The following is a 23,949-nucleotide window of genomic DNA, read 5'->3' as shown; positions in this document are numbered from 1 at the left end:
ATAAAACTAGCCAGTATACACAGTCAGAAACCAGGAACCATGTGCGTGTCACGCCTTAGTTCAACTAAGTGCCGAAAGACGTTCATTAGATGAGTTGGGTCAGTGCAAATAAATGCCAGACCAGGAAACCAGGCAGTATGCACCAAGATCCTTATCTGTGATCTTTAACTAATTACAAGGTTAGTAACCAGTAAGGAGCCAGTTACACCAAGGAAGAACTTAACAATACTGGAGTCTCTTTATTTCACTCAGCCTTACTGTGCAGGGCACTTCCCCACTGTCAAATCTTATGTCCTGTTCACTATCCTCCATGGCATCTTTGCTGTAGTTGGAAATATATACATTCTCATTTTCTCCCCCTATTCTCCCACCCTACATCATCTGTTCCTGGACTATCCACTCTGACTTTATAGATAGCTCCCAAAACACCTATATCCTTACCTTTCACCTCTAATTTCTATCTTTCAGCAAACCACTGCTCTTGCATTCAGTATGTCTCCATCACACTCATTCAAAAGCTTTCATTTCTTGCTGAGGTGTTATCAAGTCAGGAAAAAAGAAAAAAAAAAGAGCTTCTCTATTGACCTCATTCATGGTTACAGCACTGGAATCTGCCCAGATGCTCAGCTCCTAATCCCAATCAGTTGTTTTTTGTGTTCTCTGCCTCTGTCTCTCTCTTCCACATCTTCAATTCTGATCATTCATGGAAACCCACTGATTCTCTGCATCCCATCCCACCCCTGGCTCTGATTACCCACCTCCTCAAAGTAACTACTGGCCTCTTCTCTCTGGTGTTTCTTCTTCTCCTCCAGCTGCCCAGTGTGCTTTCCATCACCACCCCTGTCATTCCAGTCTTCCTGATATGCCCGGCTCCAACACTCACTGCCACCCCAGAAGCAATTCACACAACCTTGCAACTAGAAGCCTGCACAGTGGCTGAGAACCCTGGCTCTGGAACCACAGCACCAGCACGAATGCCGTGCACCTCAGTCTCCTCGTTCCTACCGTGGGCTCTGTGATATGCTCCTCTTAAGGTTGCTGTGGAGACAAGAAAGACATGTAAAGACATAGAACCATGGCTAGCTTAGTATCATGGGTGTCACACTTGGATAACTCCAGCAAGGTAGCCAGTGCAGGTCTCTTGAATTTTTGTGTCCATCCACAGGTGGTCTGCCCAATGCAAAAAAAAAAAAACTCTTTTGGTTGCTACATCCAAATCCTATCCATTGCCACAGTGCTGGTCCAATACACACCCAAGCTATGGCTCTCCTCTGATTATTCCAACAACACTGACTCTCTCCTGACTCTGAACGTACTTAACACTTTGCTGCCTGTTCCTGACATGAGCTGATCTTTAGACGGTGGCAAGCAGTCACAAGTGTCAAGGAGAGCAAGCATATGAGGCATTTGTTTGTTTCCCAACTGGACCCCAAAGAAGCACCAGTGGCTGTGTGATGTCTCTGAGCCCTAGATGCTTTCTCAGAGTCCTCAGAGGCCTGTAAATCTCAGATCATATCTGGGAAACTGAACATTCGAGCCCTGGCAGATAGCCTGGTGGGGGGCTCACATATCTCATGCCCTCCAGACAGAATCATGTGGAAATGAAAGGCATGGCTGTGGCCAGTGGGCTGCACAGGTACCCTTCCTTTCTAAGGCTAATGGCTGTGAGTGTTCTGAAGTGGGTTTTCCCACATCTATTCTAAATAATGGCTTACAGTTCCGTCATTAAAGGCATTATCATACACAATCTGCACAGAACTTGATCTGACTTTGTTCCTGTTCTAATGAAAGAATATATTATCCGCCTAACCTTTACATTTTATATGACATTAAAGTTTTTGTTTAAGATTTCTTTTTGCAAACTCCAAAAGTCCACACGAAAGAAAGGAGGAGAACTGCCACGCAGAGAGTTTAAGATTTTTTTATACCTAAAAAGGGAATTTTTAACCACAACCTTAGTCATAGACCTGCAACAGGCAGATCGGAAGCAGTGAAAGATAACGTGGCAGCAGAGAATCAGGTGGATGTGCCCGGGTTCAGGCGCCGGGTGCCAGGGCTCACAGGAGGACAGGCTGGCGGAAGCAGGCGCTCTACCCTTATCCCGCCCCCGCCTGACCACCTGCGGCAGAAGGGAGGAAGCGGGCTACCCCCGCACATCTCCAGCTGCAGCTCAGCAGCCACAAACTACGCAGGCATGGTCTTATAGAGCCAAGGTTCTATCAGAAGCATCGCCGTGAAGGGGGAAATCTTCAACTCCTGATGAGTAACCTGTGTTATTCAGATTCTATCACTTAGCACTGAAGCTGGGCTCTAGGGAGACCCCTCTAAATACACCCACTAGGCAACACAAGTGCCCGACCTGGCATCAACTTCTTGGGGTTTTTAAGGCCGAGGTGAGGCAAGGGCGCCCTTCCTAACGCTGTGCTCAGTATGGACCAAGTTAAGTCCAGCAGCCCTGTGTCAGCAAAATGCCCTACCCAGAAGAGGCCTGAGTGATTACAGCCCAAGTTTGGAGCAGAGTCATTTGAGGAAGTGGCTACAAAATTCAGGAGTCGTGAAGAGGGCAGGAAAGGGGTCAGTTCACAAGTGAGTTTTTATACTTTTCTTTGCTCTACTTGAATAATTTGTATCATCCCTTTAAACAGCTAAATTAAAATGCACCTGCACTGTAAATTGTGGGAGAGCACACCTGCTCTTCAAAGGTTACTTGAGAACTGCTTTTACCTCCCAGGGTGCTCTCTTTAAATATACATTTAAATGAGAAAGTTCAAATGCTTACCACAACTTAGAATCCTTTTTTAAAAATCTATGAAAAATAAAAATGTGACCTAACATGTACCCAGTATCCCCAGTGTCTAAAACCATAGTAGTGACACATCACCTCCAATGTGGGGAACTGTACCATGTACAAGTGCAAGGATGCAGTCAGTAAAGGGAATGTCCTCAGCTAATGTCACATTGTCTACAATTAGTTTAACCTACCACTACTGATAGGCATGACAGACATTGTCCTTTAAGGTCACAAACCATTTGTCAAGTGACTATTACTCCAACCTCATAAGACCTCCCAATATTCAGTGTGACTTAGTCATCTAAAATCGGGTGAGATGCTGTAGTTTCCAAAAGTAAATTTATAAATTATAAATTTCTCTTATCAGAGCCAACATCACCTATGTATACATAAAACTGCAAACCCCATGGCAATTGTGTTCATCATCCAATGTCCTTCCTAGGGCACTCAGCCTAGCAAACATGAACTCTGGCAAAGCCTTCTGTCCTGTAGCCAGTTACTAGTAAGGTAGGATGTGGTGAAATTTAGAAACCAACACTGAAGAATCTTGTTATAACAGGAATTAGATTTTAAGAATTTTAAAAATTTATTCTCTGATAATATCTACATCAGGGTATCTGGGTATTCTACCCCCAGGGCCCTCCCACTCTGTCAACATTTAGATTTTCTTTTCTTTTCCTCCTCCTCCTCTTCTTTCTCTTCTTCTTTTTAATGTCAATCACCCAAAAAGCAGAGGAACCTAGCTAAAATCAAACACAACTGTTTGTAAGGCCAGGGGTGATGTATGAGTCCAAGGAAGCAGTGTCTTACAGACACAGCAGGACTGGTACACACAGAAGCTTCAGAGACTGCAGCCTGACGCATAAGGTCTACACAGGTATAAGACAGAGCAGGTCCCAGCACTGAGAGGGGAAAGTAGTCATGGGCTCCCACCCTTAACCAAGAAGCCATCTATCTGCAACTGATACCCACTGGCAAAGAGAAAGACCAGTTTTCTCCAATGGAGTCTCACTGGATATATTAACCACACCTCCTAGCCATATGCCTAGGAGTGGATGGATAACACAAAAGGAACTCAGTGGTATTTCCATAGATTTTTTTGTCTCAATATGCTTTGTTTGGAGTTTTTATTTATTTACTTTTTGGTTGGTTTTTTGGGTTTTGTTCGTTTGTTTGTCCTGCTAGTCTTTTCTTGTTTATCTGATTTTCGTTTTGGTTGATATGTATATATGTGTGTTTCTTGGTTTTGTCTGTTTTTTTTTTTTTTTAGGGGAGTCAAGAGAGAAGAACATAACAAAATTGGGTAGGTAGGGAAGTAAGGTGGACTGGGAGGAATCAGAGGAAAGGAAAAGCATGATCAAATTACATTGTACAAAAAATTCTCAATTAAAATATTTTTAAACATAATTGTAATTCATGAAAGTTGTTAAAATGTCTATGGCTTCTTGCCACTCTACAAAGCCCTTTATCTACTTTGTCTCATCCACACATGTACGCAAAACATTATGTAAGCCAACTTCAAAGTATGAAACAGATGTGGAAATGTGTTAAACGAATAGTTCATGGGTATACAGCCTCAGAGAGCATGTATATGTGAGACATGTTCTCCATTGTCACCATACAGTAGAGCATACTTTACATCTAACTTTAAGTCATTTAGTAAACTTCTTATTTTGGAATTTTATGACTATCACATTGAGATTTAGCTTTGAGGACATCAAAGAGTAAGTGACTAATCACATGAAGGGAAAGATGAAATGAGTCACGGATTCCGACTGAGCTCCCTCAGTCCATAGGAGAGTTGGCAAATGTTTAAGGGAAGGAAAGAGATGATCTTCTGCGGGGGAACAGAATCTGCTCTACAACCTGGAGAATAAGAAGTAGTTGGGTAACCATTATAAAATTCTCAGGTTCCAGATCTACCTGGAGCTATAACATCGCGGTAGTATAACCTTTATTTGCTTGTTTGAGACAGTGATTCACTCTGTAACCCAGCCTGGCCTTGAACTCAGAGCAATCCACCTGCCTCAGCCTTCCAAGTACCAGGACTAAGTGTGTGTCACCATACACAGTGGAGATGTGTTACTGCTTATGTGTTTTTCTTGAGTATTTAAAAATATATACAGAATACTAGCCTACTTTACAATTTCTGATAAATACAGGAGAAAACATTAGAAGATATTAACAGAGATCCTTAAAGCAAAATTTTGATTCTGTGCCTTAAAAAGAAGAAAATGCAGTGGCACTACATACATTTTAATTCCAACAGCTGCCCACAGACTTAAGTAACACAACTTTTACATGGGGGAAGGGGAAGAAATCCATATAGAAGTAATTCAGCAACACTAATACTAAAATGACACTGTCACCATGGGAACTGGGATTTTTAGCTACATATGCAGTTTAATAAACAAAAGCATTAAGAGTCAGGATGGATCCTACACAATTTAGTCTCTCCAATGGCAAAAAGATGTGTTGGGATCAAGTATGGGCTATGGAGCTGAGGCAGCATGTCTGAGAGCTCCAGGTAATGCTGAAGGAGGACACTTAGATCTAGGAACATTTAAGACACTTACATAGCCCTGGTCCAACTGGAACAACACTCTTAACATGGCCTTAAGGAGGTGTTTCACTGATATTCTCTGGTGCTTTGGAAGACCCTGTAGGAGTGTCCTAGTCTGTACTTCGATAAATTTTCATAATCCAAATGTAAGAATTACAGTTATTGCTGTATTGCAGGAGTCAGAAGCAAGTGGATCTCTGTGAGTTTGAGGCCAGCCTTGTCTACAGAGTGAGTTCCAAGACAGGCTCCAAAGCAATACAGAGAAACCCTGTCTTGAAAAACAAAAACAAACAAACAAACAAACAAATTACACTTATTCCTGCTGACGTCATCTCACTGTTCGGGATCTGGCAATTCATTATCTTTGATAATTTTTAAGAAACAGACCAAATCTGAATAACTTCAGAAAATAACACACAAATACCTCAAAATTTTTATTATCTGAAAGGTTACATACATGCAAAAATATGCACATTAAAAACAATAACTTCCCTAGCTGAGCAGTAGTGGTGCATTCCTTTAATCCCAGAACTTGGGAGGCAGAGGAAGGCTGATCTCTGTGAGCTTGAGGTCAGCCTGGTCTACAAAGCTACACAGAGAAACCCTGTTTCAAAAAGTCAAAATAATAATAATAACAACATATTTGATAAGACCTCTCCACATCAGTGTTTGTGTTGACTCCTTCTGCTGTTTTGCCCTCTAAGTGTATCTATAAAGGATGCATTTAGTTTCCCATGCTCCTAGGCTCTCCAGGGATAGACTAATACTATACATATTATTCTGTCTTATTCTTCTCATTCAACAGTATGTTCCTGAGACTCACCCCTCTGGCACATTTTTATTGGTTCAGTAAACACAGAGAACTTAGTACACACCACATGCCTCAGCACATCACAACCCATCAATCATCTTGCCTGTCTGGGGACACCATGTTCCTAGTCTCTGGGTGAGGAGACTGAGCTCAAGTGAGCTAGAGTCCATACTTTGCTATTCCTCACAAGGCAATGCTGTTCCTCCACAGCCTCCCAGATCCATTTAGTGCATTCCCCACTCCAAAGAGTATCCCAATACCTACACAGAGCAAAATGTATTGATGCAGCTTAATACCTTAGCTTTAATGAGAAGGTTTATTCAACATGTTTGTCACTGCTTCCTGAAACAAACGGGTTAGGGGTTTTTCTTGGCTGAACATTAAAGAGTGAGACAGCTGAGTGAGTTTTAAGTTATTTGCCTGTTGAACTTGATTAGGGAATATAAACTTCTCCGGCATAATTGTGCCAAGTTACACTCTTACCAACTGTATTCAAGACCCCCACCCACATCCCCACCAACACATGCTATTGTATGAGTTTTAAATGCCCGCCAATCCAGACAGCATGTAATGATATGCTATTATGTATTTCATTTGCATGCACTTGACTATCAATAAGACCGAACATCACTTTACACATTTACTAGCCACTTAGCTTTCTGTACCTTCTAGACCAACCTAGTCTAAACAGCAAGTTTCAGACAAGCCAGGGCTACAGAATGAGACTTTTTCTGGAGGGGGGGGGGTGGACAAGGACATGATGCTGACAACTGATCAAGCTGGATCAGTAGGGTGGTGAACCCAAGGCTGTGAACAAAGACAAACAAGAAATGAAGTTCTATTCAGCAAACCCCACGCCATCATGAGGACTCTTAGTTCCAAGTCCTTTTTAAAGCATTCCTTCCCTGCAGTCCCTGCTGATCCCTCTTTTCACCCAGCCCCTACCAATTTCTGCTGTCCACTCGGGCCCCAGGGCACACATAGCTGTCATGGAACACAAAAGTCATCTCCAAGATAAGCCACAATCCGTCTGTCCGCAGCTACAATGTCATTTACACAGCATTCTGACTAACAAAGGCCTGGAAGAAACATGGGTCCACAATGCTTCAGTATGTATTTGTTCAAAATGCAGTTTTAGAATACGTTTTTAAAATTTCAGAATCAAAATATAACTCCCAATTGGGAAGCCATGCAAAATAAAAATGTACCAAAGTCTCGGTAGGAACAGGTTTTAAGAGCTTTAAATGCCATGCTGGGGAGTCTGTACTTTCTCTGCAGGCAGAAAGAAACAGCAGGTAAGACAACACAGAAGACCCAAAGAGTCTATTCATGCACTCCCTCCTTTACTGTGAACGCAACACAGAGAAGCGTGGAGAATAAAGGTACAAAGAGCAGGAGAGGCATCACAGTCAACTCCAAAACACCAACAAGACAGTGTAAGACAAAAAAATCTATTGAAAAAGAAGCGTGAAAGAGGCAAGCCTGACATAAAACTCCATCTAATAAAGACAACTACTGTGAGAAGCTGGTGAGATGGCCCATTGCTTAAAAGCAAGAACTGTACAGGACAGTTCCCAGCACCCATGCCAGGCGGTTCACAACTATCTCACATGCACACATCCACACAGTTGTTTATTTATTAAACCTGCTGTGAGTGCCATGGGAAGGGTTCATTTCCCTGGTCAGGCAGAGAAGGTGTGAAGGCCAGCTCAGCAGCTCACAGGGGAAGGACAAAGGGTAACAGCAGCACTGTAAAGTGGGAAATGTTTAGAAAGCAAAACAGTGCAGGAATGTAAGCAGGCATGCTCTCCCTAAGTCTAGGGATTCCGTTGTTCTAACCACAGACTGGCGAAGTCCTTGTGCTAACAGAATGGCCTGCAGGAAAAACAACCGACTAACAGGGACAGGAATGCCCCCCACACAGACACAAACAAGCTGGTGCTCGTGACAGTGGCAGCCCCTGGCCATGGAAACAGGCAGCTTGCTTCCTCTCCATGATGGCTGACTCTCATTTTCTATGACCCACCCCCTTGTTGGAATCCTTTGACAGTGACTCACAGGGCAATCGGGCTACTCAGCAAGCCCACAGCCGTTCACAATAGACTGTGTAGGAGGCAACCAGCTCCTGGCCTGTGGTCTGTGCAGTTTTTCCCTTTCTGCATTCTGGGAGGATTTGCTTTTCAGCCACATTTCCCTCAAAACATAGCCCTGGAGGCAATGCTTAGTGCACAGATTTCTGAGCGATGAAATAATCCACTTTGGTTTCTTAGTCATAATGAAACTAAAAACAGTAAGATGAAAAAACAACGGGGTCATCATCACACCTACAAAAACACAATTTCATACTCTGGCGAGATAAAGAGGTCAGGGGGAAAAAGCTCAAACTAACATTTTCCAACCTTTCACTGAGAGCAAAGGCTAAAACCACATGTTCTGAAGGGCTTACACTGTGTTATTATTAGATGTCACAATCCTATTGATACTGATGAGTCACCCTTATCAGCGGAAACCAAGAACGTCCATCAGCAGCATGCTAGAGTCCCCGTGCTTTTTTCTTTATTACAAGTCCGACAGCCCTCAGGAAGCTTCTCCAAGCTACCCTTAAAAAGGCTCCATTTCAGCCCCTGCAAAGCTTTCGCTGAGCCAGCTCAGCTCGTTTGCATCACACCTTTGGGAGTCTGGGATGATCTGACCGACTTCTGTCCACAAAAGGAAGTTTATGCAGAGACCTCAGAAAAACAGCATTTCACACTTTCCGATGAAAATACCCAAACAGAGGGGAGCACTGTAAACAAAACAGTCAGAGTCACCAAAGTCGGAGAGGCTAGGTGCTCTGTTTTTGTTTTGACATCAATAACCAGCAACAGATGCAAACAAAGGCTGTGGTCACCCAGGGACAGCTTGCTGCCCTGGCCCCTGCTCCTGTATTTGACTTCCCACAGAGAGAAGTGGGCCAGGTCTCAGTAATGCTAAGAAATCCCAATTCAAGTTTTAATGAGAAGTCCTTGGGGTGCTAAGTAGCAAATAACAGGACTACCACTTTCCCTTTTGCAGGCTCTCTTCCTTCTGGTTTCGAAGATTCCCAAAACAATAAAGTGGAAAGCGATTTCTAGAAATGCTGTGATTCTGGACACTGTCCCTGCAAAGGCAAACATTTGCCTCATTTCTTACCTGGCCTGCCAGAAGGCTATGTAGGGTAGAGGGAACCCCAACCAGCTAACAGTGACCACAGACCCAAAGACAGCCACCTCCCACCCTCAGGCCACAATGGACCCGAGCACTGCAGAGCGAGCAGCCAGCAAAGCACTACAGCCCTTGGGCGCATGAGTCAGCAAGTGGCTGGTGGGAACTGCTGACTGCTCAATACTCAAGTAGAGGTACACACACGACAGGCAAAACAAAACCGGGGCACACAAGACTCTCTACCCCCACACCCAGTTATTATTTTTCCTAGGTTAGACCAAGAACTACAGAGATAATCTACACTCAGGCTCAAAAAGAAGTAATGCCCAATACTAATCAGTAGGGGTAATAAACAAACAACTCACTCTCGGTTTTTCGAAGTGTGGAACAGCTGCATTCAAATCTCATGGGCCGGTTAATTTTAACTGGCTTTAATTTTAACTAGATTTAACTGCTTTTCCTCCCCTCTGACAAATCAAAATAGCTGCCATATCGACCACAAGAACGGTAACCGAAGCATAGTTCCTGTTTTTCGGAAGAGACTTGCAATCAAACCCACATGAGGAGGTGTTTAACATACGTGGGAATTTGAGGGAGACTGAAACGTACACACTAATCCAGGCCCCAAGGCCGTCCTTACATGGCAATCTCATGCCAGACTTTGATCTACATGCCTTCAGCTCTGCTCTGTCACTTAACACAGGATCCCAAGAGCCATGCGGAAGGACTGGCTGGAATTCAGAACACATTCCCCAAAGCCAAGTACAAGGTGCCCACGAGGGAACATCACAGGACAGTCTACGGGAATGCTTCCAGTTTAAAGAATGTGTGCGAGGCTACATTTGTAACTTAGAAGTAGGAAATAATTCTGTAATAACAACTCCTAAACTAATAGAGGAAACCCCCACCCCACGGATGACAGGCTCTGGGAAAATGTCTAACTGGCAGAGAATGAAGGGCAAGGTCTTCCAAGACACTTCTGCACAAAATAAATACAAAAACTTTCAAAAAGGATAGAAAATTATTGATGTTTATCATCTACTAATACTTACGGAGAGCGCCTCAAACAATTTTACTTCCAGGAGGAAGCGCGTGAGGGAAGGAGGAGAACAAAGAGAAGAGCCGAGGGCTAGGAGGAGGAGATTGGGGATGGGGGAAGAGGAGGGTTGGAGGAGGTAGAAGAAGAGGAAGAGGTAGAGGAGGAGGAGGTAGAGGAGGAGAAGGTGGAGGAGAAAGACTCATCAAGCATTGAAAAAAAGAAAAGAAAGGGTGCAGGGAGCTGTAGAGTCCGGGGACAGAACAGCTTGGAGACATACTTACAGGCAGGAGCAGAAGAAAGGTAGGAACTAGAGAGCAATCCCCATTGGACAGGGCCCTTCTGCGGAAAAACCACTCCACACCTACCCCCTGGAGTCCTACAGCACAGTTGAGGAAGGCAGGAGTCCAGCACAGTTCCAGAGAGTGGCACTAGATGGCGCCACCAACCCAACATAGCATGGTTGCTGGAGAGCTGGAAAGCAGTTCAGACTTAGTCCCCCAAGACCAGTTCCCTTAACCAATCAGTTTCTCTTGATGTCCAGATATCACCACTGTGCTGGAAGTATATGACAAACTAATTTCAAAACAAATTCCTCAGCCCATTTTTATCAATGAAACTGGGGATGGGGAGGGGTAGGAAGGTAGAAGGCTTTGAATGCATCGCCTCCCATAACAGTCAAGAATTCAAAGATAATTTCACTGAATCTTTGCCACTAACTGACAAAAATCCAAAATCCTTGACAGTGTTGTTTCCCCCTGAAGATCAGTTTAAATGTCACATGACACACCTGTGGCGGGTTGAAACGTTTGAATCTGGAAGGTGAAGCTTACAGACAAATGTATCATGAAAACCCATCTGTATTACACATCTTCCTTTTATTGGGGTTTGTGCCTTCTAATCTGTTTGCCTCTCCTGCTCACCATAGCACTTCCAACACCAGGTCACCAGTGTGGAACACCACCAGGCTCCTAAGGCAGCCGCCACTGTGGAATGCTTCAGTTTTCTATCCCAGGTGTTTGCTTCTTTGTCTCTAGCTCAAATGCTGACATACCAGGAAAGCAATGCACTAGGCATGCTCCCTTGCAGATTTCCTCACAAAATTCTATTTATACAATTCTTTTCTGATACTGGCTTGAGGTCAGAAAGACAGAAACTGTCTAACACACCAAGAGGCCAAAAGGCCAGTGTGACATGGAGCCAGCTCCCAGAGGATGGCAAGCCTGCCTAGTTCCCTTACAATTCCTACAAGACTGTTGTCCCCAATGCTAGTCATCCCAGGGGATATGTGGGAAGTAAGGGTTAATTTGAAATGTGTCTACGTTTTCCTCTCACTGAATGGTAATAATATCTTTCACAGATAATTTTTTTTTTCATTTTGACTCTTTGGGGTTTATCCATTTGCATAATATGGAATCTTGAATCCGTATAGATATTCTACAAATCAATGCAAGTAATTCTCACACTAAATCAGCCGCTTTAATTTAAGCTCATCATTGTTTGCATAGAAATCTTTAGGCACTCATCTGCTTGATTTTTTTAATCACTTAAAACCTCCAACACTGACACACTAAGCATCTCTGCATTCAGCTAGATGAACTGAATGTTAACAGAAATGAACGCGGTACATTCATATACTTTACAATTTCCCAAACTGAGCCTTAACCATGCACTTCATGTTCAAGCAGCCCCAAGAATGCCTATTGGCACACATGTCAATTTGGTGTCCAGCCCAGGCAGACTGGAGCTGAGTAAGCATTTTGAACGATGACCCTCACAAACCCCAGGTAACTGGGACACTTGCCAAGCAGAGTCCTTCAAACCCATTCAGATCTCCAGTTGAAAGTTGCAACATGCTAATCTGGCAAGATAATCTCTTCCTGAAACTGCCTAGAATGGGGACAAAGGTCACTGCTAGCTAACATTCCCAATTAGGAACGCTAATGGAATTGGTTGTGAGTGCAATTCGTCCTCCAGGGTACAGTGTTCCCAGGATTATATATATTCTTTTCCTCCCACCCAAAACCTCAAGTGGCAAATTCTTCACCTATCAAGGGGATGGGAGTGTGAGAAACAGATAAACCTGGGGATAGGGAAACAGGAGTCATGCTCTACATCCTTATCTCTTGCTTTCCCATGTTATCACTTTTACTTTCTGATCATTAAATGTTTACTAAGATCCAAGGAGGAACACAGTCATTAGAAAGTGAATCACGAGAGTGACTGGAGACAGTCATTCAACTCGGGTTCCATGAGAAAGTGTTTCCCACCAAGTTTATCTCTCAGATAGATAAACAGCCAGTATTTCAGAGTGAGTTGCTTTGCAGGCCTTACTGCAAATGAAGTGGAAAGGTGGACACCGAGCACGGTGGCCCTGTATCAGATATCTGCTGCCCAATCCCTGCTTTACCACTCAGGAGCCTATGACTCTGTTCTGGGTTGTTCAGAGGACTGAGTTAATGTGAGCAACGTATATACAATGAAAACACAGAGTTGTTTTGGCACGCATTCTAGTTGATCTGTTTTAAATAGGCACTTAACACTCCTATTAAGCTGAGCTTCCAAGAAAGGTATAAAACCATTCTGGTTGCAAATCCTACTCCCGCCCCTTTCTCCACTGGCCTGGAGATGTCAGGGCTTCTTATTAGAAACTAGACTCACATTTTCACTAACCATTTTTGCACAGGTCTGGCACATGACACCTGACTGGAGGACATATCCATGCAGCTGCTGATCATTCAAATATTGTCAACAGTGTTAAAATGTTCAAAGAACAACAGCAACTTGTATTTTTCTCCAAGTATGAGCATGAATGTACTCTGGGCAATTAGCAATTCTGTTTTTATCCAGTTCTAAAGACTCAGGTAAATAAATCAATTCTGGACTCTGTAGACAAGAACTATCATTTGCCAAAATGGCCCCAGGGGTTACACCATGGGTTATGCAATACTCCAAAGGGCCAAAGACAGTTGTGAATTAATAGGAGTAGGAGGCTGGAGGAAAACAGCAAACCCCAAGTTTTAAAATGACCTTGCCTAAAACTCATACTTGGGGGTAGGGAGCACACCTAATCTTCTGGCAAGATCAAATCCCTACTCTGTGTCCTGTAGAGGATGGCATAACTCCCCCTTTACACAAGTAAAAATGAGCCATCTATACCAACTAGTAAAAACATTCCTTCAACTACAGTGCATGCTTCCTAAAGGGCCAGGGCTGGGTTGGCAGTCACATTCAGAGACACTCACTATATGTCTGTGATGAATGCATTTGCTGCTAAAGAGTGTAGTTTCTGTTCATATTATCTACTCGATAGCATCCACAAGTAGTGCAGTTTGGAGAGGAAATTAAGGCTACCAATGATCTATGGCTTCTGGGACCCTTGAGAAGTCAGTGAGCACACACATTCACTTGTTCATTTGACTCTTATACTGGTGGAACAGGAATTACTCCTGGAGACAGAGAAGGTCCAACCTTCCACAGGCTAGATTCTGTGGAGTCCCCAGCAGAACCCTGAAATATCTGCCAAGAGAGAGAAGAGAAAGGGAGTGAGACCACACTGACAGGGACTTGCACATGCCAAAGCCACCTTTTGAAATGAACTCAAGTCTGCCTGTATTAGCTGCCGGCTCAGGAAGGACTGGACAGAATAATGAGAGGTAGTGGGATTGGGCTAATGCTCTGGGGGTGGTGGGTGGGGATAAAGGCTGGCACAGAGCTGGCCAGGGCAGTGGCTCCCTGTGCAGTGGCAATGTGTCCTAAAGCTCTGAGCAAGAAAACAAAAAGTCAGGAGGGAGATGGCACATCTTGAAGCCAAAAGACAATCCATGATCAGGCAAAGAAACAAAGGAGACATTAACCAGGGGAATATGCTGGAAAAGGCGTGATTACAAAGTCACTGGGAAAGACCAAGAGGCATTTTGGCTGTAATTCCAGGGACTAGAATAAACGAGTACGTGGAATGTTTTTTGATTGGGGATGTCCATTATTTTGATGGGGAAAAAAAAAAAAAAAAAAAAAAAAAAAAAAGCTCAAGGAAAAACAAAGACCAAGTTTGCCAGAGTTTTGAAGTGGTGCCCCTAGTGGATCAATTTACATATTCTTTAGAAACAAAGTGGTCCTTGAAAAGGCCTTGGAGCAAAGAATTTGAGGCTATTTTATTCTTTAATGGGATAGCATCTTGATCTTAAGGTTAAATTTTACTTTAAGCAGACTGACATCTGAAATGAACAAAAAAAGGATTCTTTTTTTTTTTTTAAATCAAAGCAAAATCTTGACAAATAACTTTTCTGTTAAGCATTTCCTAGACCGAACCAATCAGGAAAAAAAGAGAAACCAGTTAGTAATATTTTCAGAAACATTACTGAATGTACACAAAATGTTTAATATGTGTCAAGGATACTGTCATTGATCAGAGTTTTCTCTCTGGGTACCATGTCTGGTACTGCTTTCCCTATGCAACCCCAGCTCTGCCAAAAGACCCCTCACAGATACCCCAGTGTTTGGCATCAGCCCTAACTTCTGAACTCTGGGTGCTTCTGGGAGGGCCTGATGTCACTGCAGTTTCTTCAATAACCAGATGGAAAGACCAACCGGGAGGCACAGAGAAGGGTTTGTTGTCTGAACTGCAAAAGTTGACAAATAACTACCTTGTAGTGTTCACTGCTCCATGTAGCCGAGGACTCTCTCTCTCTATGCTGCAGCCCCACATCTTACCCCAATGTAATCTAATCATTGACCTGGGGCTGGACTCCGTAGTTCACATGGGAAAACAACCCACAGGCAAATCCAACAACATTCTGGCATCCCTACCTGACACTGCTCACTGTTGTGAATCTCACAGCGGAGTTCTAAAAAAAATGTTCCTAAGGTTTCAAGTAAGCCTACAGCTTCATATTGGGCTGTATTCACAGCTACGCTTAGCACCATGCAGCCCACGAGTAGACATGGATTGCAACTTGCCAATTCTAAAGAACTGGCATAATGCCTACTTCGTAGGTTGTTCTAGTAGTCATTGAGACATGTGCAGGTAAAGTGCTATCTAACATGACATGAACAATCAATAAATCAAACCTACTGTTTTAATTGTGTTCTCAAATGCCAAACAGACATGAAAGTCTTCAGGCATTAAACAATAAGTCGCTCCACTTTGGTCCATAACAAGTGAGAGAATCTGGGCAGTTCACAAATAATGAGTTATCTACCTGCAAAGTAACACTGTGCCCAAGAGCTAAGTACATAATCTTTCAGATTGAATTTTCCGCTAAAAAAAAAAAAAAAAAAAAAAAAAAAAAAAAGGGAAGGTAGAAATCTCTGTATGGGATCCAGTGATTTCGATCTTCATTTTCCTCAAGCCTTTCTCCTTTCTTTTTTCTTGATCATTGTACTACTACTACCCATTTGGTACACATGAACAAACTACCTACCATGTGTCAGACTTTAGAGAATAGTTAAGTCTGGGAGTCTTAAAGAATAAGATGTTTTAGAATACTTCATGGTAGGGCATGCGTGTGCACACGTGGAGTACAACTTTCTGAAATTGGTTCTCTCCAAACTCAAGCTCTCAGGCTAGCCAACTTGATGGCCTATCATCTTCATGCACTGAGCCATCTCTCTGACCTAGCCCAAGTTTTTACAGATATCCTCATTAACACTTTAGGATAGAGGGTTCCATATCACAGTCTGGAACAGGCACACCTATCCTATAGACTCCCCTCACCGGGACCAGTCTGAGGGATGGGTGGAAAATGGAAATGAGGCCTCTTTGTTTGTGATTTAAGATCCTGAGATGGTAAGACATAGTTTTAAAACAGATGTGATATCCTTCTGAGGGAGAGGAGAACAGTGTGCAGACACCCTGGTCCTCGCTGGGCCTCTGAGGCTGCTCCTGCTCTTAGCCCCACCCTCACCATCCTATCCTTCTATTCCTACACTCCCCAGAGAAACTGCAAGGTGCTAATTCACCTAAGCTCTGGCTCATTCATTCAACAATGAAGCCAGCATTTGAAGCAAACCAGACACTACACCGCTGAAACCTGAGGTTTAAAATCCACTGCAGTGGAGCTCCATAGCTGAGCCTGCAAGACCAAGGGTCTCTTTCCTCCTTGTTAAGACTGGATCCACACCAGAAGTGCCGAGCAAGAGCTAACCCAAGTAAAACTAAACGGCTCCCAACAAAGCTGATTGGCTTGGGCCCTTCTGTTGGCATTACAGGAGCCTTGATTTCAAATTCTGAGGAACAGCTCACAATCACTAATGAATTCCTAAGTCCCCTCGGCTGTGCTGACAGTGGGCACAGACGTGCAGGGCTGGCTTGAGAGAGACTTGAACATGAACCTGACCATCTGGCTCTCTGGAACTCACTTTGATCACAAAATGAATTGCAACAAATTGAAGAGCACATGGCTGGAGTTAATTGTCTCATCTGTAATCTGAGCCTACTTTTAAGCACTTATTATTACCCTCTATCAGGTGGAAACATTTCCTCCCATCACGGCAAAGTGCATTTTCCTGATGAACTGTAATGGATCATTAAATTCCATATCTGAATAACAATACTTTGCACTTATTCGGTGCCTTTCATCCTGGGATTTCAAGGCAGTTTGCAAATAATTAAGCCCCTCACACAGCAGCCAGAGGTGAGTGACTGGAAGGGAATTGCCTGAAGATTCTGAGTCAAAGGGCATAATTCAATAGAAAGAAAATACAGGCCCATCCTCCCAGGCACTGGTAGCACTGAAAGTAAATTAGGAGATATTTTATTCCCTCCAACGCTTCCTGCCTCACTCCTGCTCCATGGCAGATTCTGAGATGCAACATACAAAGCACAAGGAAATGACTGAACAACTAGCAGGGGTCTTTTAATCTAGCTAGGACTTAAGACATTTGCATGTATGAGGAAAATGGCTATCTATGACATTTCAACCCACTTGCAGAACGAGCAGATATAAGAAGAATTTGCTCAAACATTTAGATTACCACATGGCAAACCTGAAGCCTACTAAAATCCAAAATGTAAATATTAACCAAACTACTTCATTTTGAGGTTGCATATCCCATTTCTGGTATCTACCTGCCTTCCTATGACTGACTTCGGATTTCAGAAATGGCAGGGGGAGCCAAAGAGGGTAATCAATGGTTTAAAGTCCAGAACACTAGAAGCCATTCAAAGTTATGTGGCGATTATAAGCGCCTGGAAAACGGAATTACAATAGTGACCCTGACAGACCTTTCATGGGAGAATTTTGGCTGCAACGCTGTGAATTAGCAAGACTAATTTTAGCAAGATGTCTTTCTCCCCCTCCCCACTACATTTATTACCTGCAAGAATGAAAAGGGCAGTCCACTGTGAGCAGTGGAGGCCCAGGATGGGATGACCTCACATTTTAAGCAAGTCGCCCGCTGCCTTGTGGAAATAGCCATCTCTATAGGAGGAATGGCTAACAGCAGTTCAAGCTTAGCTTTTCCAGCCAGCCAGAGCTTTCCCGGCGCGAAAATTTCCTACATATTTCCTACATGTTATATTTTAATGATGTGAGAAAACAGTTATCAGAGTTAACATCTCTAATTTTACTCTAAACAGACAAAAGCATAAAAGACAAAAAAAAAAAAAAAAAAAAAAAAAAAACAAAACTCATTAGGCATCATCTCCGCCGCCAAGGTTTCCACTAGGCAGGGAAGGATTTTTATCTAAAGTAATTACCCTTTTTAGTTAAATACACTCAGCAGATGAAATTAACAGAGACTATGACATAGACAGTGAAGGTGAAAATCCAGAAACACGTCGCCTGGCCGCCCACGAGCCCGATGCAAGTTGAAGTCTCATAAGCGGGACACCCCAGCCCCTCTTGTTCCAGAAGACAGTAACAACAGTGGCTGGACCCGCTAAATGCGAGGAGCACCTTTTTGGGTCATACACAAAACTACCGGTACCGCACAAGGCCTTACAGGAACTTCGCCCAAGTTGCCAAACTTTCATATATGCAAACGCACGCGGGGGGGAGACTCTATGTGCCCATGACCCCGGGGCCAGGGGTGTCCAGCCCTTCAGACCACGCAACCCTGATGGTTTCCTCAAGTTCTTGCAAATCCTGGCCCAGCTCGAGGTCTCCCAGATGCTCGGTCGAGTCCCCTCTCGCGGGCACCCGGGGTAGTCCATGAGCGCCTCCCGCCGCCCTAGCCCTCCCTGTGCGGCTCGGCTCCCGATCACCCAGTGGTTGAGCGAACTGCGAAACCCTCAGAGGGCCGCGGCGTGGGGCGGTGCAGCGCAGCAAGCTGTCCCCTTCCTTAAACTATGCTTTTGGGTGGAGCTCTGGGGTTCGGAGCCCGGAGGACAGGTGTACATGTGTGTTGTTGGACCTTGGGGAGATGGGGTTTGCAAGGTGTCCCTCTCGGAGGCCACAAGCTCCACTGAGCACGTCTGCGCTTGCCTTGTTCCAGCGCCCGGCGCGGTCGCCCGAGCCACCCTGCAGCAGCTGACAGCTGAGCGCAGAGCCCCGGGGTCCGCGGAACGGCCGCGCGCTGGTGCGATGACCAGAGACCCGGCCACCCGGGCTGGCCGGAGCGGAGCGCGGGCTGGGGACAGAGGCTGGGCCGTGGGTCTGACAGCTGCTGCGGCTCGGGCTGCGCTCCTCTCCGCACCCGCCCTCCCGCCCCACGACTGACTTATTACCCTGGGCTCCTCCTCCCCCTGCTGTTCCAAAACACCCGGCGACGCGAGCAAAATACAATGCCGCCTCGCCCGCCGTAAACAGGCAGGCGGGAGAGCGCGCCCCGCCGCCGCGTCCTCCGCTCCCACCCCCCTTCCCGTTCCTAGAAAATGCCATCAGGCGGCCGTGGGCGGGGAGCGGCCGTCCGCCCTCCGGCCTCGCTGCCCGCCGCCGCGGCCCCACGCCACCCGCTGCCCCGCGCGCCCGCTCCCCGCGCGCCCGCTCCCCGCGCAAACTTGCCCCGCTGCGTGGCCGTGGCCCGCGGCCCGGGTGGGCAACTCACCTTCCCGGGAACTTTCGTCCTCCCGCGCCGGTCCTGCTCGCGTCTTCCCAGCCCGCAGCCCCCTCCCGGCCGCCGGCGTGGTGGGCGGTCCTGGGGTCACCGAGAGCAGGCGGAGGGGATGCGCATCACATGGCAGCTCGCTCGCAGCCCCCCGAGTCCGGGAAGGGGGAGGGGAGCGAGCAAGGCGCGCGGCGGCGGGGGCGATGGGGGCGGGCCGCGACGGAGGGGCGGCGGGCGGGCGATGCGGGACGCGGGGGGCGACCGCAGCCGGGTGCGCGGCCGCGGGGCTGCTGCTTGAGGCGGTGGCGGCGGGGTTGCTGGCTGCGCCGCGCGGCTCGCGCTCTCCCGGAACGCCCACACTCTCAATCGCTACATTGTTGACATTCGGCGCTGACGTCACCCGCTCCCCATTCACAATAACTTTACGGGAGCGGGGCAGCGCACCTCCCCGGCCGCTGGGGCGCCGTACGCCGGGTGACTGGCGTAAGCCGCTCCGTGAATGGCGCTCCCGGGGCTCGGGCCCGGGCGGGCGGGCGAGCGGGCGGGCGCGCGCTTCGCCGGCTGGCTCGGGGAGGGGGCGCGCCTGTCGCCGCCGCGGACGCAGGTCTTCCCGGCTTTGTGCTGGCCGCGCGGCCCTCAGAACCCTGTCTTCCCCACCCGGAAGACTGCCTTGCTCCGCCTAGCCTTGTCCCGGCATTGAGAGTCAGGGGTGGTGGGGCTAGTGGGGTTACCACAGCGGCAAAGGCCGGTATGGCACGTGGGAAGGTTGCCCGAGCCATGGGCATTTCATCAAAGGGAGAAGCAGGATTGGAACCTGACATTGGGGCTTAGTACACAGCTTCCCTGAAGGAACAGGGCAAGATGAGCTAAGGACCCCTGGAAAGCTGAGTCAGGCCCCTTTTATGGGAAGTGGGCCTTGACAGAGCGGCTCCCAACGCAAGAGGCCTACTCCAGTAAGGGGGCCTCCAACCCCCACACTATCTATTGCCTTATATAAAGAAGAGCCCCTTTCCATCCTTAGTCTTAGCTCCTACTGTGTTGCAGCCGTTGTCCCTTGCTTGTCCCTCTGAACGCTGTCAGGCTGCTGCTGCTGCTCATTAAGCCATCCTGGGTTTGATGTCAGTAGGCTTAGTGGTAGTTGAACATTTAAAGACAGCCATTAGGACAGGCTGAATGTACATTTTCAGAAGGGAAAAAAAGCGCCTGTGTTAGTGCTGGTGCCTGCAACTTTACCCCTTGCCAAGGCCAGGAAACCGCCATGTTTCCCTAAACACCTATAACTTGTCCCCCCTGTGTAGGGCAGAGTTTCGTATTATTACACGTGGTACTGGTTTTTAATGAAGATTATAAAACTTTGGCTGGCTCTACTGACAGAATGATCATAAATCCCCCCCCCCCCGTAAAATGGACGCTGGCATACGCTGAGGAAGCCAGGAAGCTTGGCCCTGTGAGTCTTGTGATATCATCCAAATTCTTTGCTCCAGTCACCCTCACTTGAAGACTCAGTTTTGAAAGACACCATTCTGGAGATCTGTGTAAAACTAAGCCAGTGCAAAACACAGGAAGGTGGTATCGAGTTGTTTTTCTACTTGTTGTACTCTCTTCATGGAAACCCCAGATCTACTTTCTCTGCTAACCTGGCTTTCCGATGAGACAAAGTCTCAGAGCCTTTGGTTTCTTAGTTTGTCATCTTGTCCCCTTGAAACTCTGCATGGGAAGTTCCTACCCAACCTGCCGGCAAGGATAGAACACTGATCTGCAGCACGGTGGTTTCTCACAGCTGTGAGAGGTTCTGCTGCCATTGATCTTCATTTTTCAAACATGTATTGTTGAAAAGCTTTGTGCATTTTAATAGCATCAGTAAATGTTTCCTTACATGAGCCAGGCTGGAGAACCTTCCTGTGAGAATGTTTAAAGGCATTTCTTGTCCAGCAGACCATGTCTGCTAGGCATCAGTGTAAGGAAGGAAGGTCCCAGGGTCTGCTGTGTCTGCTGGGACATCAGTGTAGGAAGGTAAGCAGGGTGTAACTGCTGCAAATGGATCCATGTCCCCTTCGTTCTAGTTTCAGAGAGTTACAACAATGGCTAATAGGTGTTTTACTTTAGTCTACCCACCTAAAGACAGTAAATAAAATTTTAAAATGAGGAGTTTTGTAGTAACTCATTTGCAGAGGGTGTCTTGTCTACAACTTATATCCAGTTCCAAAACCTTATCTTCTATGTCCATGAAGAAGACAAAATCTTTTTTGGGGGGGAGCTTGAAGAAGACTAATAAGAGACTTAGTTGCTCTATTTTTATTCTCAGTAGTTAGAAGTAAGTTCTTTGAATCAGACTCCAGAGGCCATACTCCAAAATAGCCATGCAATAGTAACGGTAAGTCAAGTCCTGGATGGGCTTTCCCCAGCACTGCCGCCAAGGTCAGGCTGTGGGCAGCCTCAGCACCTTCATCCTGCTTGTGGGCCAGTCTCTGGGTTTGCCCTTTAGGCATGCACAATGGGAAACAGATGCAAGAGTTTCTCCCTGTGTATTTCTGCCAGTAACCTGAGTAGAGCTCAATTTATTTCCCCATGCCTGGAACATTCAACCATTTTAGATCAACTTTTACACAATTACCTGCATGTTTGACCCGGAACACAAACTTTCTCTAAGCATGAATGGGTTTGAAAAGGAAAAGGCAAGATATACACCAAGCAGAGGATTGAGGGAGGAAAGGCACCACGTAGGGCTTAATGGTGTTAGGACGATATGTGGTTTTTCTTAAGGCAAAACAGGAGACAGTGCCGGGTTCGGCCTGAGAACAGAAAGGATAGTAGCAGAGACCATAGCCAGGGTGACATCAGCGGGCTTTCACAGGAGGCAGTCTCAGAGTTCAGAGCAGCCTTTGGTCTCTTATTTTCTGATCTTGTTCTCCTTGTGGCAAATACTCTTTGGGGAAGTTCCTGCCCAACCTCCTGGCAAGCACAGACTAAGTGCTCCTGGAATACTGAAACAAATGGAAAGACATGTGTAAAAGCTTCTGCAGAGAACAATCATGAACTGGCCTCAGCTCCAAAGAGTCTTTCTGTCTGCATAGAAGAGGGAATTCAGGAATGGAAGCAGGGAGAGCAGGTAGAAGGCTGTTGGGATGCGAGGGGAGGTGTTATAGAATAATGGCCACAGCCCGGATCTAGATATGCTTACAAAGAAATCGGGCAGGATTTACTGATGATCCCATTGTAGAATGTGAAAAAAAAAAAAAAAAAAAAAAAAGAATTCAGGAAATTTCTGGATATGGGCCCAAGTGGTTCAGTCAATGGAGATTCTATTTAATGAGGTGAGACTATAGGAGGAGTGGGTAATAGGAGGGAACCTCAAGCAGAGGGTTTGCGGTACCTACCAGACAGTTAAGTGGAAAAGTTGAGCAAGTAACAAGATATAGTCATTAAAATTGAGAAGAGAGATCCTGGAAGGAGAGGGGACTTGTGCATTAGGATCTGGAGTAGTACGACATTTAGAGGTCAGAAGTTGGGAAGGAAGACGATGAGGAAGATCCACCCAATGAAACTGGGGAGCAGCAGCCAAAGTGAGAGAGAGGAGGACAGTATGCTAGAAGCCAAGTGGAAGTGAAGTTTGAAGAGCAGGGCTTGGTCAGCTGAGCCAATGCTGCTGGTGGGGTGTGGGGATAGGTTGAAGTAGAGCCTTTGGTGTCTCTGACAGAGAGATAGGTAGTAGAGATGAACCCTGGCTTGGATAGTAAAGTGTAGGATAGCCTTAAAATGAGCCCTGTTGTGAAAGGAGATGGAAAAATTTGGGGGTGGCTATGGGAGAAGCCAGAGCTTACTGTGTGTCAATAAACCCTTGAGGGGGAAGACTGTGGTTATCAAGACAGTAGGGATAACTTCTGGGGTGAAACCCTTGAACAGAAGTGAACCTCGCATAAATATAAAGACGGTGCATCCCTGGCAATGTGGGAATGCAGTGCAATTGGCTAGGAGGCAGCCTTGAGATCTGGTGAGCCCTTGTCTGCATGAATCTGTTTCCACAGAGGAAGTGAAATGGGCTTTGTTAGAAGCCAGTGGAGGAAGGTAGGGTGGAAGAGTTGAGGGAGAGAGAAAAGTAGAACAAAGAGAGGCAGCAGAATTTCTGGGCTTGGAAAGTCTTTGCCTGGGTCTTGTAGACATGTTACTGCCTTGGAGACTGATTTCTCACTGGCTGGTTTCTCCTGCATTGTGAACATTAACAAGTTCACTCCAGATTCAAGATCAGTAGTAGTTTCTGGGGTGATTATGGTCAGACACAAATTTGATCTCCAATTATTGCGAGCTTTAGCTGATAGCATCTTCTGTCTTTGAACCCTACACATCTCTTGAACCAGGAGAGAGATGAGCAGCACTCCATGCTGAAGTCTGCGTGGGAAAAGGGCATCTGTTGACTGACTCTCTGCTTTGGAGCATTTGGGATGGCTTGCTAGGGGTGGCGATAACAGAACTGAATTTTAAAAGGGGAGGTGGATTTGTCAAAGACATCAGAAGGTGTTCTCATTAGAATTGGAGTACTGAGTCAAGATTATTAGAAGTAATATCCATATCAGAATATG

General features: G+C 45.8%; 1 protein-coding gene across 1 annotated transcript in view; it reads right to left on the bottom strand.

Annotated features, from left to right (window-relative positions):
• Bach2 (BTB domain and CNC homolog 2) overlaps window positions 1–19,641 on the bottom strand; it is a 341,417-nt gene extending 321,776 nt beyond the window's left edge. The window contains exon 1 of the mRNA XM_051187483.1: window positions 19,373–19,641. The gene's annotated coding sequence lies outside the window, so the exon portion shown is untranslated. The remainder of the gene's footprint in view (window positions 1–19,372) is intronic.
• Between the last annotated feature and the right edge of the window lie 4,308 nt (window positions 19,642–23,949).

Source organism: Phodopus roborovskii, unplaced genomic scaffold, assembly GCF_943737965.1.
Source record: "Phodopus roborovskii unplaced genomic scaffold, PHOROB, whole genome shotgun sequence".
Taxonomy (NCBI): Eukaryota; Metazoa; Chordata; class Mammalia; order Rodentia; family Cricetidae; genus Phodopus; species Phodopus roborovskii.
Note: the sequence above shows the minus strand (reverse complement) of the source record. Positions and strands in the feature narration are given on the sequence as shown.